Raw genomic sequence first — 17,034 nt, forward strand, 5'->3', positions numbered from 1 at the left:
TGGGTTGTCTTTGCTCTTCTTTTTCTAGTTCCTTAAGGTGCAAAGTTAAGTGGTTCACTTGGGCTCTCTCTTGTTTGTTCATATATGCCTGAAGTGATATGAACTTTCCTCTTATTACTGCTTTTGCTGCATCCCATAGATTCTGATATGTCGTTTTGTCATTTTCATTAGTCTGTATATATCTTTTGATCTCTGCACTTATTTCTTCTTTGACCCATTCATTTTGTAAAACTATGTTGTTTAGTTTTCACATTTTTGTGGGATTTTTTTCCTCTTTTTTGCAGTTGAATTCTAGTTTCAAGGCTTTATGATCAGAAAATATGTTTGGTACAACTTTCATTTTTTTGAATTTGCTGATGTTGTTTTTGTGGCCCAACATATGGTCAATTCTTGAGAATGATCCATGTACACAGGAGAATAATGTATACTCAGTCACTTTGGGATGAAATGTCCTGTAGATGTCAATCATATCCAGGTGCTCTAGTGTTTTGCTTAAGGTCACTATGTATTTGTTGATTCTCTTTTGGATGACCGATCTAGAGCCGTCAGTGGTGTATTGAGGTCTCCAAGTATGATTGTATTTTTGTCAGTTTTTGTTTTAAGGTCAATAAGTAGCTGTCTTATATATTTTGTTGCTCCTTGGTTTGGTGCATATATATTAAGAATTGTTATGTCTTCTTGATTCAGTGTCCTGTTAGCCATTATGAAATGGCCATTTTTGTCTCTGAGTACTTTTGTTGTCTTGTAATCAGCATTATCAGATATGAGTATTGCTATGCCTGATTTTTTTTTGGATGTTATTTGCTTGGAGTATTGTTTTCCAGCCTTTCACTTTGAATTTATTTTTATCCTTGTTACTTAGATGAGTTTCCTGTAGGCAGCATACAGTTGGATTTTCTTTTTTAATCCATTGTGCTACTCTGTGTCTTTTTATTGGTGAGTTTAATCCATTTACATTTAGTGTAATTATTGACACTTGTGAGTTCCCTATTGCCATTTTATAGATTGGTTTCTGTTAGTTTTGTGTCTTGTTTGATCCTTCTCTTTCGTTTTTCTATCTTTTGTTTTTATTTGGTTGTATTCCATACATCTTTCCTCTGTTGTTATCTTTTTTATCTCCTGTGCTTCTGTGGTGGTTTTTTCAATGGTGGTTACCTTTAAGTAATTAAAAGGGTTCCTACCCTGTTCATTATAGTGCACTATTTTTTTTTTAATAAAATTTTATTAATGGTAATGGGATGACATTAATAAATCAGGGTACATATATTCAAAGAAAACATGTCTAGGTTATTTTGTCATCAAATTATGTTGCAAACCCCTCGCCCAAAGTCAGATTGTCCTCCGTCACCCTCTATCTAGTTCTCTGTGCCCCTCCCCTCCCCTAACTCTCTCCCTCCCTCCCTCCCATGTCCTCCCTCCCCCCCCCCACCCTTGGTAACCACCACACTCTTGTCCATGTCTCTTAGTCTCATTTTTATGTTCCACCAATGTATGGAATCATGTAGTTCTTGTTTTTTTCTGATTTACTTATTTCACTCCTTATAATGTTATCAAGATCCCACCATTTTGCTGTAAATGATCTGATGTCATCATTTCTTATGGCTGAGTAGTATTCCATAGTGTATATGTGCCACATCTTCTTTATCCAGTCTTCTATTGAAGGGCTTTTTGGTTGTTTCCATGTCTTGGCCACTGTGAACAGTATAGTGCACTATTTTGTGAGTACTTTTGCACTCCATCGTCCTTTGCTACTGTTAATCTGCATCCTCTCCCCCCTTTCTTTTTGTTGTTGTTACAGTTTCAATTTGGTTTTATTGTGTTCTTCTTGAAGCGCTTACATGTGACTTTGTTTTTTTTTTTTTGTTCTTTGTATCTGATTGGAGAACCCCCTTTAGTAATTCCTGGAGTGGGGTTTTCTGATGATAAATTCCCTCATCTTTTCTGTATCTGTGAACGTTTTTATTTCTCCTTCATATTTGAAGGATAGATTTGATGGGTATAGTATTCGTGGCTGAAAGTTCCTCTCTTTCAGGACTTTAAAAATTGGGGTCCACTCTCTTCTAGCTTGTAGAGTTTCTGCTGAGAAATCTGATGATAATCTAATGGGCCTTCCTTTATATGTTGTATTCTTCTTTTCCCTGGCTGCCTTGAGAATTTTTTCTCTGCCATTGCTTTGTGCCAATTTCATTACGATGTGCCTTGGAGTAGGTTTATTGGGGTTAAGAAAACTCGGAGTTTTGTTTGCTTCATTAATTTGAGGCTTTAGTTCTTTCCACAGGCTTGGGAAGTTCTCACCTATTATTTGTTTGAGTATGTTCTCCATTCCATTGTCTGTCTCTTCTCCCTCTGATATACCTATTATTCTTATGTTATTCTTTCTGATGGAGTCAGATAATTCTTATAGGGCTATCTCATTTTTTTAAATTTTTGAGTCTCTTTCTTCTTCTCTCTGTTGTGCCTCAAGTTGCTTGTTTTCTATTTCACTAATCCTCTCTTCTATCTGGCCTGTTCTATTAGCTAAGCTTGTTACCTCATTTTTCAGCTCGTGAGTTGAGTTTTTCATCTCTGTTTGATTTGTTTTTATAGTTTCAATTTCCTTGGACATATATTCTTTGTGTTCATTGAGTTGTTTTCTGAGCTCCCTAAATTGCCTTTCTGTGTTTTCTTGTATATCTCTGAGTATTTTTAGGATTTCTAGCTTGAATTCTCTGTCATTTGGCTCCAAGGTTTCCAATATATTAAATTTTTTCTCCATAGATTTTTCCTCATCTATCTGTGTTACCTCTCTTTCTTTTGTATCCATGATATTCAATTTTCTCTTCCTTAATGGCATCTGAGGGAGGTTTTGTTGATAATATTAATGAGATTTAATAAAGAATAAAAAGTTAAAAAAATAAAAAAATGAGGCCTGACCTGTGGTGGCGCAGTGGATAAAGCGTTAACCTGGAAACACTGAGGTTGCCGGTTCAAAACCCTGGGCTTGCCTGGTCAAGGTGCATATGGGACTTGATGCTTCCTGCTCCTCCCCCCTTCTCTCTCTCTCTCTCTCCTCTCTATAATGAATAAATAAAATCTAAAAAAAATAAATAAATAAATAAATAAAAAAAATAAAAAAATGAAAAAAGTTGTTTTTTTAAATTAATAATAAAATAAAGAAAAATAAAATAATAAAAAAAAATTTTAAAAATTTTTAAAAAAAGGAAATTATTCCCCCCCCTCCTTTTTTCCTCTCCTCTCCTCTCCCCTCTTTCTTGAGAAAATCTTGTGGTGAACTGTGTATTATATTGTATTTAATAGAACAAACATTGCCTGTAATGGAGGGCCTGAATTGGGGAAAAGTAATAAAGGAACAAAAATAAAATAAAATAAAAATAAAAAAGGGGGGTAAGGACCCACAATAAGCAAATAATGAAAAAATTTGGATCAAGAATAAAATGATTTGCGTTTAGGTGTTGGTTGACTAAGAGTTATGATGAGAGGAATAAGAGGGAAACAGGAAAATGGGGGGACAAATTAAAAAATTACTATTGTATTTAGTGGAACTAGAGCTTGATAAGATGGAGAGCCAGGGATGGGAGCACTGCTAGTGAGTTAAAAAGGTGAAGTAAAAACCCCCCAAAATGCCACAAACATAAGTTTGAGTCCCAGATAAAATAATTTGTTCATTATTGAGGTTTGAATGAGAGGAGACGTAAAGGAGAAAGGAAGAAACTAATATAGAGGGAGAAAAGAAAGAGAGAGAGAGAAAAAAAGTAGGGAACCACTAAAAGAAGAAAAAAGAAAAAAGAAGAGAGAGAGAGAGAGAGTTAAGGGTTTTTGAGTGCAATCCTCATAGAGAGAAAGGAAGAGGAAAGGAAAGATAATGGGAGATGTAACACTTATGGGTAGTGTAGTTCAAGGAGAGGAGAAAGTAAGACCGGCAGAAAGTTAAACGACCAAATTGGAGGAGGAAAGAAAAAAAAAATCAAGGTTGAAGATAAGAGAAACAAACGATCAAATATAATAAAATGGGATAGGTTATAAAGTCTGCGGATTATTTTTGATTTTGAGAGGTTATCTTCTTGCTTTTTCTTTTCTCTCCCTCTTCCTGGTCGGTGACTCGGTACCCCGGATTCTGCCCCTTTGGCACGCTCAGGTAGAGGTTTCCAGTTGATAAGTCTCTATGGCGATGTCATGTATTGTGCTTTAATCACGTTGGCAGTTGAGGCTCATTAGCATTTATAGGCTCCGACAGTGAGAGAGTCCGTGTTCCTGGAGCCTCTCTCCTAGTCTTTCCTTCCTCAATTAGTAGCCTGATAATCCAGCTATGGGGTTACTGATGCCTCTGCCTGGACAGTAAGAGGCTCAAAGAGCTGGCCACTCCCCACTCTATTCCCACTCAGCACAGGGCTCTGGGTAAGGCTCAGTCAATCAGAGCTGCTAGCATAATCAGCCGGGGCTTCCACCCACTCAAAGACCTCTGGCTCTGCCACTCTGTCTGGTAACACGGGCGGGCACCCACTCCCAGGGCGCTCAGAGGAAACTCTCATTCACTATCTGTGCGTGCAGACCAGGATGTCAGACCGAAGTCTCGCCCTCTGAGTGAAACCCCCCGCCTGCACTGAAAAGTTCCAGCGTTGGAATTGGCTCTCTCTCTGTCCCTGTGTGCGGCATTTTCAAGGTGCTGGGGCGGCCTGAGATTCCACTTTAGGCTCACACAAAGGCCCCTTACTCTGCCCCTCTGTGGTACAACACGGGTGCACACTCCCGGGGTTTTGAAGGAATCTCTCGCCCACTATCTGCGCACGCTGACCAGGAGATCAGGTAAAATGGCTGCCCCGCTTGTCTTCCTTTGTCTGGGTTTGGCGCGAGTGTTAGCTGTATTGCCCAGGTTGTCACAGGAACAGTTTTTCCTCGGCTTGGATCTCCGTGCCACAGCCTGGTTCGGCCGTTTGTGCCACGGCCTGGATCTATTCACCCCCTTTGCCCACCTTAGTTTCTATATTCTCAGTTTCCAGTGAAAGCCACCCTGTTTAGGTTAGTGTGGAAGGTGGAGCATTTCTTACTCCCTATTTCCTTTGGGATTTGGTTATATATTTAGCCAATTTTTCGCTCGATCATACCATTGGGTGTATTGTGAAACATCTAGAGGCTCCAAGGATAGGTTTTTCTGTTTCTGATTAAAGATCTTATTGAGTTTTGGGGGAGATTTATTGGTATCGCTTCCTACCCCGCCATTACTCTGACGTCATCTCCAATTATGAAGATTTTAAATGAAGAACACAAGTAGTATTGTTTTGCAATGATTTCAAACCAAACTTAATACAGACATTAAATTAAATATCCTCCTTTCTATTGAAAATTATAATTACATTCTTGAGACTAATGTATTCAATTTCATTTAATTATATTCAATTTTTTCTTTAGATATATATTTTAGGAAGATATCTCTTTAAAGTACAGAGCAAGTTTCATGAGACTGATGCAACAAAAACAGTTTTGGGCCTGACTAGGTGGTGGCGTAGTGGATAAAATGTTGGCCTTGGATGCAGAGGACCCTAGGTTCAAATCCCCAAGTTTGCAAGCTTGAGCACAGGCTCACCAGTTTGAGTGCTGGATTGTTGGCTTGGGTGTGGGATCATAGACATGACCCCATGGTCTCTTTTGAGACCAGAGGTCCTGGCTTGAAGCCAAAGGTTTCTGGCTTGAGCCCAAGGTCACTGGCTTGAGCAAAGGGTAACTGGCTCAGCTGGAGCCCCCAAGTCAAGGCATATATGAGAAAGGAATTAATGAACAACTAAGATACCACAACAAAAAATTGATGCTTCTCATCTCTCTCCTTCCTGTCTGTCCTTCACTCTCTGTATCTCACTCTGTAAGAAAAAAAACAACAAAAGAAAAAACAACAACAAAAATACACAGTTTGAATGGATGACTGAATTTACTGTAACTTACATGTCACTGTGATGTACCTTAAGAAAATCATAAATAAATACATATGAGATAAAGATCGAGATGATCTCTGACACTTCTTCAAATTTCCTTTTTTGACTCACTTGAGAAATGTTGCATATATTTCTCAACTTTCTAAAAAATAAAATGATCTTTTACCACTTTTTATGTTATTTTCCGCTTACTCTTTTCCCTTTATATTCATCTCACCAATTCAATTTAAATTGTCCATTTTCAACTGATCTTAATTTTTTGTGTTTGTTATCCTTATATTTAAAAAAGTTTTCTATTCTCTTTTTCAGATGAACTTCAGCAAGAAAATGGTAACTTTTCTCAGACTGACACTCTTTTAGTGATATATTTCATAGAAAAGGTTTTTCTCCTGACCTTGCTTAGTTCTCTAAATCATTACCCTCCTCTATCTTTGCTCTTTGTTCATGAATTTAAATTTTGCTATTTCATCTTTTTTTTCTGTTTCGTAGAATCGTCCCATACTCACCTCCCCCCTCACCCTTCACCTCCACCATTTTCATTCTCTTCCTTTATTTGATATATTTTCTTAAGCTTATTCTGTCTTCAAGATGATTACTATAATTTCACGTAATTGTTGGTGAGATTAAGAGGATTAGGTTAAGAAGAATGTTTTCTTCAAGATATCTTCTAGAAACTTTCTTTTACTTGGGTTCTTTGGCATGTTCTCTAGATATCGAGTGCCCATTGCTGTGCACATGATAACAATCTAATTCTTAAAGGAAGAGATCAGATCTCGAGGTTTCTGATTGAAGATCTTCCTTTTACTGAACTTTTAGGCATACTGACCATACTGTAGTCAAGTATCATCCTGAGGTTTGCTATTCTACTTCCCTAAATTATGTTGTCAAGTGATCCAAACTATGTAAAGATTTTACATGATAGTATCTGGAAATTTTTTCTTTCAAACCACAGTAATCACTCTTTTTTTATTTGTATTAATGGAATGATTAAGTCACTAAATGGCTCTTCCTTTGGGAACTTTATACCTACATTCTTCACTGAAATCAATCTCGTATCTCTAACAAGTATGGTATCTCTATTTTAAGACATTTCTACACCACTCTCTGGTACCCCACTCCAAAATTTATTTAAACCATTATGTCTCTACATGTCATTTCATGTTTCTAAAATTATAGTTATGATTTCAAGGCAATAGATTTTGAATATATATTCTTTTTATGTAACAGATGTGACTTGCTGCAGAAACAACCATTAGCAGATGTAGGGCTGTACCTGCCTCTTTCTTATACTGTGTAGAAAACCTCTCCTACATATGTGCTTAGATACTTTCTTTCTTGGTTAGGGGAATGGCATAATAAGTACCAGTGAGAAGCAGAATATCAGTCAGAGTATGGCAGTCCTGTCTCTCTCCTACATTCAGCACTCCTGACAATTAAATAAGCTTCATTCAGGACAGAGTTAAAAGAGACACTCAAATACAGTACAGTTAAAAATCAATTCGTGGACATAAACATGGAGGACGTAGCCTCCAGACCCCCGACCCTGTGTCACTGGAAGGGGCTGTGTGTCAGTGCTCCTTCCACAGTGTGGGGACCACTCTGCACGATGTCACTGCCACAGCAGGGAGACTCACTGATGTGTTGAAAGCATCCAGTGACCATACAAATCTAACAAACAGAATAACAGGAACATAAATATCTCAAAAACATCAAGAATATTTTTAGTCTGTCTTGTGGTGGCGCTGTGAATTGAATGTTGAGCTGAAGTGCTGAGGTCATTTTGAAACCCTGGTCTTCTCTGGTGAAGGCACATAGGACAAGCAATGTACAACTGAAGTGAAGTAACTATGAGTCAAATTACCTCACTCCATTTTCCTCCTCTAACTGTAAAATCAATATAGTCTTTTTTAAAAAGAAAAATTTTATAATAACCACCAAAACTTATATTTTAAAATATTATATTATTTTAATAAATTAACTCCATTTACATTGTTCTTATTTACTGCAGAATACCTCTGGACAATAGTTAGCTCTGAGCCTTAGTGTGTGTGGAAGAGGTGATTCATGGGAGATGTGTGTGTGTGTTCTGAAATATGTTAGGATTCATTATAAATGGGAATATATGTGTGAGTTGAATTCTTTTTCTGGTGTGTTGCCCATGAAATTGATTTTCATCTTTTCTTTTTTTTTTCCAGAGAATTTAAAGAGAAAATTAGGTAAATTACTGATATCTCTCCTCTTACCCACTGTAAACCTGTGGCTCATTTCTCTTCTGGACACGTCCTGCCTTGTGGACAAGGCCCACAAGGGGGTGAGGACAACAGAAATGCAGAGACCCTACTCTGGGGTCCAGGTTCCGTGATGCAGATCTGCTTTATTCAGGAAGTAAGCTAGCTTCTATACACAGGTTCAGCCTATAGGGTGTTACAGCGTGTTCTTCAAAGCCAATGGCTGAAAAGATCAGGGAGCTGCCTGGTTGGCACTGAGTCACTACCTTATAGCGGGCGAGCTTCCTTGCTGGGTGTGCCTAGGAGGCTTCTGGGAGCTGGAGTGTTCTCACAGCATTGCATCAGCCACAGCTGCTAGGAATGTGCCCTGTGCTCCGCCCACACTGCCTTTTAACCACGAACCTGCATGACCCCGTCCTCCTCCTAGATGTCCACTGTCCCCACCCTGACTCTGGGACAGCACTCCTCCCGTGTGGGGCTCTGTCCCTTTCTGTATGCTACCTTCCCTCCTTTCCCATTCCTTCTTCTGTCATTTCACACAATTATCTCCCTGTAAACATTGGTTGTTTCTGTCTTGCAGAGAATTGGCTCAGTTTAATTAAAACACTGGTGAGCTGAGGGGTATTTTGCCAACAGACATATTATTTTTAATATATGCATATGTTATATTTATCTGTAATTGTCTGTATTTATAAATATATATATATATTTATTATTTCTGGAAATCATTCAAGCAAGACTTTGGTCAACTACTCCAAGTTTGAGGACCCATAACTATGTAATTGATCTTTCGCTAAAGCCTTGAGAGAAAAGACTCCAAACTTTCAGTGTTAAGTGTCCCTCTCCATTGTCCTTTCAAAGCCTGTGTCATGATAAACATATCCTTCATTGGTCAGATGTGAGTAAGCTATCACTTTCCACTGTCCTTGATTATATGACCCAGGTATTCCAACGTATCTAAATATTTTAAATAATTGTTTCTGGCCTATAAGAATATCCAAGTATGCAAGTATTTATTCTTTGCCATTATTGTTGACCATTATTAAATGACAAAATGCACTTGAAACAATTTTCAAAAGGAAAATCTTCCTCATTGCTGATAAGGTCCCTGTCTACTGTGTGAATATGTTTGCTTTTTTATCTAAAAAATGTGACAGTTCAATGACAGGAACAAGTTTAGTATTGCTCATCCCAGCATTTCTGACCTAGCTCCCTCCTCACTTTCTTTCCTGACTTAGTATCTTGTGCCCAAGGGACAGGGGAGGGAGAACAGCATTGACTCTGATGGGTGAGGTGACCTTTGGATCCTCCTACTTTCACAGACATGGGTCCCCGTGTGCTCCAGAATGAACTATGAGAGAAGTTCCATTTCATTCTCTTTCTGACCCAATATTGTGTTTTTACTTGAAATGAGTTGTTTATTTCTTCCTTTTACTTTTCAGCCAACAGTGAAGAGGAGACAGGTCAGTACTGATAACCTGTTCCCCTTGTCCTTCCCTCACCTGTTCCTTACTCCCTGTCTTCACTCATATTGTGGCCTTTTTATTATGATTACCCATATCTATTTGCTGTTCAATTTTCCCATTACTACACAACCAGTTTTCTTATTGTTGCAATCCAGGAGATAGAGCCTTTTAGTCAAATGAATGTTATCACTAAGATAGCTGGAAGTTTAGAAACTTTAAAGTTTCTGACTGTAAGTTTTCTCCCAGGACAGCCCAGGTCATTTGACTCAGAACCTCCCTCACTGTCATTTCTTTTAACTCAGCTTCATTCAGGCCTGAGTGAAAACAGACACTCAGATACAATAAGACTGTGAATTAATTAGTGCATAAAAACATTGTGAATAGATGCACAGAAAGACCTAACCCCGTAATAACCTACACGAGCAGTCTTTCAGTCACTCGTGTACAGCAGTTGTAGCAACTTTGTACAATGTAGGTACGGGAATTAGAAATGAATGCATAAACACATTATATATTTATCTCTCTCTCTCTCATATATATATAACCATTTTAAATATGACAAATATTTCATACTGGTCATACACAGTAAAAAAAATTAAAACCAATTTTCTTAGAGAATATCACATAAATATTCTTAAAGTTATACAGAATTCATGAAATATGCTTTATTTCTCTTATTTTAAAATGTTTTTGAATGTTTTATTGAATTTATTTGCATGACCTTCGTTAATATAACCATGCAGGTGCAAATGCAGGATTCTTTCACACGTCACCTGTACGTGGCAGTGTGTTCCCACCCTGGACACGTATCTTTCTGTCATCCTTTTATTTATTTTAAACCTTTATGTCCCTACATGTCACAGAGTACTTTTAAATTGTAGTGATTACTTCAGTGGAATAAATTCTCAGGTTTATTATTTATTTGTGGAGTAGAGGAGATGTGTCCATGTTGCAGAAACAACCATTAGCAGGGTGGACTTTTGCGCCTCTTCCTTACACAGTGTAGAACACCTGTCTCATACATGTGAGCGCAGGTATTTATTTCTTGGTTCTGGGAAAAGCATGGTGAGGTCCAGATATTGGTCAGAGAATCTATTCCTGGCTCTCCTGAATTCAGCACCGTGTGTATTATGATATTCTTCATTTAAAAATGAGTTAAAACAGAAACTCAAATACAGTGTGGTTAGAAATCAGTCCGTGACCCTAAGTCAAATCATCTTCTGTCACCCTATATTTTGTTTCTCTTTAAGCCCGTCCTCTGACTTTGAGTGATAGGTATACAACATAATCGACTATCCAAATGATATAGAGATAATTTCTCTAAATCTATGTCCTCTGGTTGACCGATATCACCCTGTTAAATTTAATTGTCTTAATAAATAAATAAAAAGAAAAATAATCAGTTTGTGTACATAAACACGGAGAATGAAGCACCCAGACCCCTGACCCTGTGTCACTGGGAGGAGCTGTGTGTCAGTGCTCCTTCCACAGTGTGGTGGCCACTCTGCACCATGTCGCTGCCGCAGCAGTGAAACTCACTGATGTGTTTGAAGTATCCAGTGACCATACTAAGCTAACAAGCAAAGTAACAGAAACATAAGTATTTTAAAGAGAACAAGAATATTTTCAGCCTAGCCTGTGGTGGCCCCGTGGATAGAGCGTGGACCTGGAACACTGAGGTGGCCAGTTCAACCCTGGACTTGCCCAGACATGGCACACAGGGCAGCATCTACAGATGAAGTGAAGCAGCTATGATTCCATAGCTTCCCTCCTGCCTCTCATCCATTTTCTCCGTAGCATTAATAAATAAAAAGTTTTTTTTAAAAAAAACAATTATTTTATAAATTAAGGAGCAAAACTAATACTTTTTAAATTTTTATATTATTTTGCTAGATAAACTCCCTTTTCTACCTTTTCATTTACTGTAGAATACTGTGGACAAGAGTGAGGTCTGAGTCTTTTTTTTTTTTTGTATTTTTTGAAGCTGGAAACGGGGAGAGACAATCAGACAGACTCCCGCATGCACTCGACTGGGATCCACCCGGCACACCCACCAGGGGCAACGCTCTGCCCACCAGGGGGCTATGCTCTGCCCCTCTGGGGCGTCACTCTGCCGCGACCAGAGCCACTCTAGCGCCTGGGGCAGAGGCCAAGGAGCCATCCCCAGCGCCCGGGCCATCTTTGCTCCAATGGAGCCTTCCCCTGCAGGAGGGGAAGAGAGAGACAGAGAGGAAGGAGGGGGGGTGGAGAAGCAAATGGGCGCTTCTCCTATGTGCCCTGGCCGGAAATTGAACCCGGGTCCCCCGCACGCTAGGCCGACGCTCTACCGCTGAGCCAACCGGCCAGGGCCTGAGTCATTATACAGATGTGTATTTGATGGTGGCATGTGTGATTTGACGTGTGTTCCTGTGTTCATCTGAAATTAACTTAATTTTAAATTTAACTTTGTCAGTACATTTGAATTCTCCTTGAGGTTGTTTCCCATGAAACTGACATTGACATTTCCTTTTTTTTTCTTTTTTAGGAGAATTGAAGAAAACACTCGGTAAAATATGGATATTCCTTTATACTTGATCCACTTGAAAACATTTGTTTTATTTTTCCCCTTCACATTTCCACCCTTTTTATACACATGCCTTCTGTTACCTGTCCTTCTCCTGGACGTCTACCATCTGCCCTCACCGCTGATGTCAGACGGCACTTCTCCAGTGAGAGATCTATTTCCATTTCCTACCTCCCATCCTTTCTCATTCTTCCTTTTCTCATCTTACACAATTATTTTCCTGTAAACATTGGCTGCTCTGTCTTGCAGTGACTTGTGTCAGTTTCATTAAGACACGGGTGAGGTGAAGGGTAGAAAGTGGACAGAATCGTGATTTTAAATACATACATATATTATAGGTTTATATAGATGTGTATATATATGAATATGAATGTATTGATTTCTGGAATATATTCAAACTTAAGACCTCTGTCAAGTATTCCAAGATAGAGAGCTCATTATTATGTAATTTATTCTTGGTAAACCCTTGAAGGAGAGACTCCTAACTTTCAGCGTTAAGTGTCTTTGTTCATTTTGTTTTTGAACCCTGTGTCATGACAAATACCTGATATCATTCACTGGTCAGATGTGAGAGAGTGGGACATCCCTCATCCGCTGTCTTTGACCATATGACCCAGGTTTACCAAGGTCTCTAAATATTTTTCATAATGTTTCTGTCCTTTAAAAGTATCCAACTGTGCCCATTTTGGTGGAATTATTTAATATTTTAGATCATTCAATTTCTTTTTCTTTTTGTATTTTTCTGAAGCCGGAAACAGGGAGGCAGTCAGACTCCCGCATGCGCCGGACTGGGCTTCACCCGGCATGCCCACCAGGGGGCGATGCTCTGCCCATCTGGGGCCCTGCTCTGTTGTAACCAGAGCCACTTTAGCACCTGAGGCAGACGCCATAGAGCCATCCTCAGTGCCAGGGCCAACTTTGCTCCAATGGAGCCTCGGCTGCAGGAGGGGAAGAGAGAGACAGAGAGAAAGGAGAGGGGGAGGGGTGGAGAAGCAGATGGGCGCTTCTCCTGTGTGCCCTGGCCAGGAATCGAACCCAGGACTTCTGCACACCAGGCCAACGCTCTACCACTGAGCCAACTGGCCAGGGCCTAGATCATTCAATTTAATAGGGTGACCTTGTTCAACTAGAGTGCATAGATTTAGAGAAAACATCTCCACATCATTTGAACCATGCCCGTTTTTTATTTTTTAGCTTTATTGTTGAAACCAGCATCAAACGACAACAGCACTTAACATTAAACAACTTACAGAACAATAAAGTGTCTTAAGGCACATGGAAAAGTGATATATTTTTGATCTGCATCTTTTATGTGAAGGGTATGAGAAAATAATTGATCATGATGTCTCATAAAAAATTTAATCATTGAAAGCTTAAAATAGTTTTCTCCTAATCCCGGTTACAGTCATATTTTTTCCTTATGAATGGTCTTTAGGAATACATTCCTCCAATGTACAGAGCAGGTGTCATGTGATGAGTACAGCAAAACCCGTTTTGTGGAGATAGATGTCTCCACTGTTCACTTCCTCATCGCTGGTGAAGTACCTGGCTCATATTTGAATACATGTGTTTTTTATCTGAATAAGTTAATAGCCCAGTGACAGGAAACACTTAGTGTTGCATACCGCAGAATCTCTGACCTGCCTCCCCCATCGTTTTATTTCCTGATCTGGTTTCTTGTGCACAAAGCACAGGGGAGGTGAAACAGTATTACCTCCAATGGGTGACCTGTCCTTTGGAATCTCGTTGTTACTACTTTTGTAAATATGTATCAGTGTGCTCCAGAGGGAACTACAAAAGGGATTCAATTTCTCTTCTTCCTCATCCAAGATAATCTGCTTTCACTTGGAATGATTGGTTCATTTCTTCCTTTTCCGTTTCACCTGGGAGTGAACAGCAGACAGGTCAGTACCAGTAACTCCTCCCCTGTTCCTTACACTGTTCTCCCTCAATCACCATCGACCTTCCGTCTTGGTTTACTGGCCTTACAACTCTGATTCACCTTGTTCATATGTCGTTCAGTTTCTTTCATTATGACCCCTACAGTTTTCATGTTGTGTAATCAACAAGACAGAGCCTTTCTGTCAAATGAATTTTATCAATAAGATATCTGGAAATGTGATTATTTAAAATATTTTGGGTGTAAGTTTTCTCCAAGAACAGCTCAGGTCATGTGATCAGAACCTCCCTCACTGTCATTTCTTTCTCTTCATCTGATTCACTCAGCTTCATTCAGCCCTGAGTTAAAACAGACACTCAGGTACAATAAAGTTGAAAATGAATAGATGGACAAAAACATTGTGAATAGATGCACAGAAGAACCTAATCTTGTATTTATCTATGCGAACACTCTGTCAGTAACACTTGTATTGTGGTTGTAAAAACATTCTACACTTTAGGTGCTGCAAAAAAAATTAAATACATTAATATATATTAAGATAGACAAGTGGACAGATTGATAAAAAAGCATGCAAAGATGATCATAAATATGAAAAATATTTCATTCTGGTATATATAGAATAAAAAGATCAAGAATAATTTTATTAAGAAAATTAAATAAATATTTTCAAATTTTTAACATACTTCATTAAAAATGCAAGTTCTTAGTGTTTTATACAGTTTAGTAAGGTGACCTTGGGTAACAAAACTATGCAGGTCTCAGGTGTGCGACTCTGTAAAATCTTATCTCATGTGGCAGGGTGTTCACCACACCAGTCACATTTACTTTTGTTTCTCTTTTATTTACTTTAAATCTTTATGTCCCCAGATGTCACATGGTTATCTCATAATACTCGTCCGGATTTCAGTGGAATAGATTTTCAACGTATATTCTTTGTTTATGGAGACGACGAGACTTGTGCACTTTGCAGAAACCACCTTTAGCAGAAGTTACGCTTTAGCTGCTGCTTAGTTACAGCTTGTGGAACACCTGTCTCCTGTGTGTCAGCTCAGATACTGTGTTCTGGGTGCAGGGAGAGGCTCAGGAAGGTCCAGGAAGAAACACCTCACCATTGGAGAATCCTAGACCTGTCCCTCCCCTGAATTCAGCACCTATGAGTATTAACATATTCTTCACTCAGAAATCAGATGCTCAAATACATTATGATTAAAAATCAATTGGTGGACAAAAACATGAAGGACGCAGCCCCCAGACCCCTGACCCTGTGTCACTGGAAGGAGCTGTGTGTCAGTGCTCCTTCCACAGTGTGGTGGCCACTCTGCACGATGTCGCTGCCACAGCACTGAGACTCACTGATGTGTTTAAAGCATCCAGTGAGCATACTAAAGCTTACAAACTGAATTATCAGAACACAAATATTTCAAATAGAACAAGAATCATTTTAACTTGGCTTGTGGTGGCCCCATGGACAAAGAGTGGACCTGGGATACAGAAGTTGTCAGTTGGACCCTGGACTTGCCCGGACACGGCACACAGGGCAGCAGCTACAGCTACAGTGAAGCAGCTATGAGTCCACATGCTTCCCTCCTGCCTCCCATTCCTTCTCTATGTAATATTAATAAATAAAATCTTTTCAAAAATTATTAATTTATAGATTAAACATCTAAACTAATATTTTATAATTTTGTATTATTGTACTAATTTATACACCCTTGTTCACCTCTTATTTACTGTAAAGTCCTCATGGACCCTCTTGAGCTCTGAGCCGTTGTATAGGGGGCGGGGCAGACGTGTGATGTGATGAGTGTTTGTGTGTGTTCATCTGAAATGTGGTCAGGGGAAATTTTCAATGTCAGTTTATCAGTTAATTTGAATTCTTTTTGTGGTTATTTCCATTAAATTGACATTGACATTTTTTTTCTTTTTCAGAGGAATTTAAGAAGAAATTAGGTAAAACTACTGAAATTCCTTTATGCTTGATTCACTTGAAATCATTTGGTTTATTTCTCTTCTTGACAACCTGGTCTATTTATCCAAGTGCCTTCCATTGGCCTGTCCTCCTCCTAGATGACCACTGTCCCCTCTCTGATTCTGGGACAGCACTTCTCCCGTGTGGGGCTCTGTCCCTTTCTGCTTCCTACCTTCCCTCCTTTCCCATTCCTTCTTCTGTCATTTTACACAGTTACTTCCCTGCAAAAATTCGCTGCATCAGTCAAGCAGGGAATTTCTGCACTTTCATTAGGAATGTGGTCAGGGAAAGGGCTTCAAGCAGACAGAAACATGGTATTTAGTGTGTATATATATATCAGTATATGTATATATTTACGTATATATATGAATTTATAAATAGATACATTTTTGTGGGAGTTTTTAGAAACTATTCAGACTTAGGACCTCTGTTACGGTTTCCACATTTGAGGGCCCATTACTATGTAATTGATACTTCTCCAAACCCTTAAAGGAAAAGACTCCAAAATTTCACAGTTCAGTATGTCTCTTCATTGTCTTCTCACAGCCTGTGTCATGGTTAATACCTTGTATCATTCACTGGTCAGATGTGACAGAGTGGGGCTTCCCTCTTCCACTGTCCTTGATCATATGACCCAGGTGTTCTAAGTTAACTAAATATTTCACATAATTTTTCTGGCTTTTTGAAATATTCAAACATGTCTGGGTTTTTTTTTTATTGCATTATTTTTTACACGGTTCTCAAATGTCAAACAGCACCTAAAAATAAAAAATTTGCAGAAGGGTGAAGTATCTTAAGGTGAGATCATAAGTAATACATCTTTGATCTCAACTGAATATGTGAAGGACACGAGAAATAAATCCTGACCAAAATGTATCAAAAATCTTAATCATTCACAGCTTACTATTGTCATTTTCCAATGACAATTTCAATGATGTTCTTGTTTTCTTAGAAATGGTCTTTAGGAATACATCTCTTTAATGT

At 38.8% G+C, this 17,034-nt stretch overlaps 1 protein-coding gene across 1 annotated transcript in view; it reads left to right on the plus strand.

Moving 5' to 3' along the window:
* Positions 1-17,034, plus strand: part of LOC136324515 (butyrophilin subfamily 1 member A1-like) — a 61,695-nt gene that overhangs the window by 14,872 nt on the left and 29,789 nt on the right. Inside the window, exons 6-10 of the mRNA XM_066257538.1 lie at positions 6,234-6,254; positions 8,120-8,140; positions 9,595-9,615; positions 12,143-12,163; positions 16,011-16,031. The gene's annotated coding sequence lies outside the window, so the exon portion shown is untranslated. The remainder of the gene's footprint in view (positions 1-6,233; positions 6,255-8,119; positions 8,141-9,594; positions 9,616-12,142; positions 12,164-16,010; positions 16,032-17,034) is intronic.

The sequence above is a fragment of the Saccopteryx bilineata genome, chromosome 1 (assembly GCF_036850765.1).
Source record: "Saccopteryx bilineata isolate mSacBil1 chromosome 1, mSacBil1_pri_phased_curated, whole genome shotgun sequence".
In the NCBI taxonomy this organism is placed as follows: Eukaryota; Metazoa; Chordata; class Mammalia; order Chiroptera; family Emballonuridae; genus Saccopteryx; species Saccopteryx bilineata.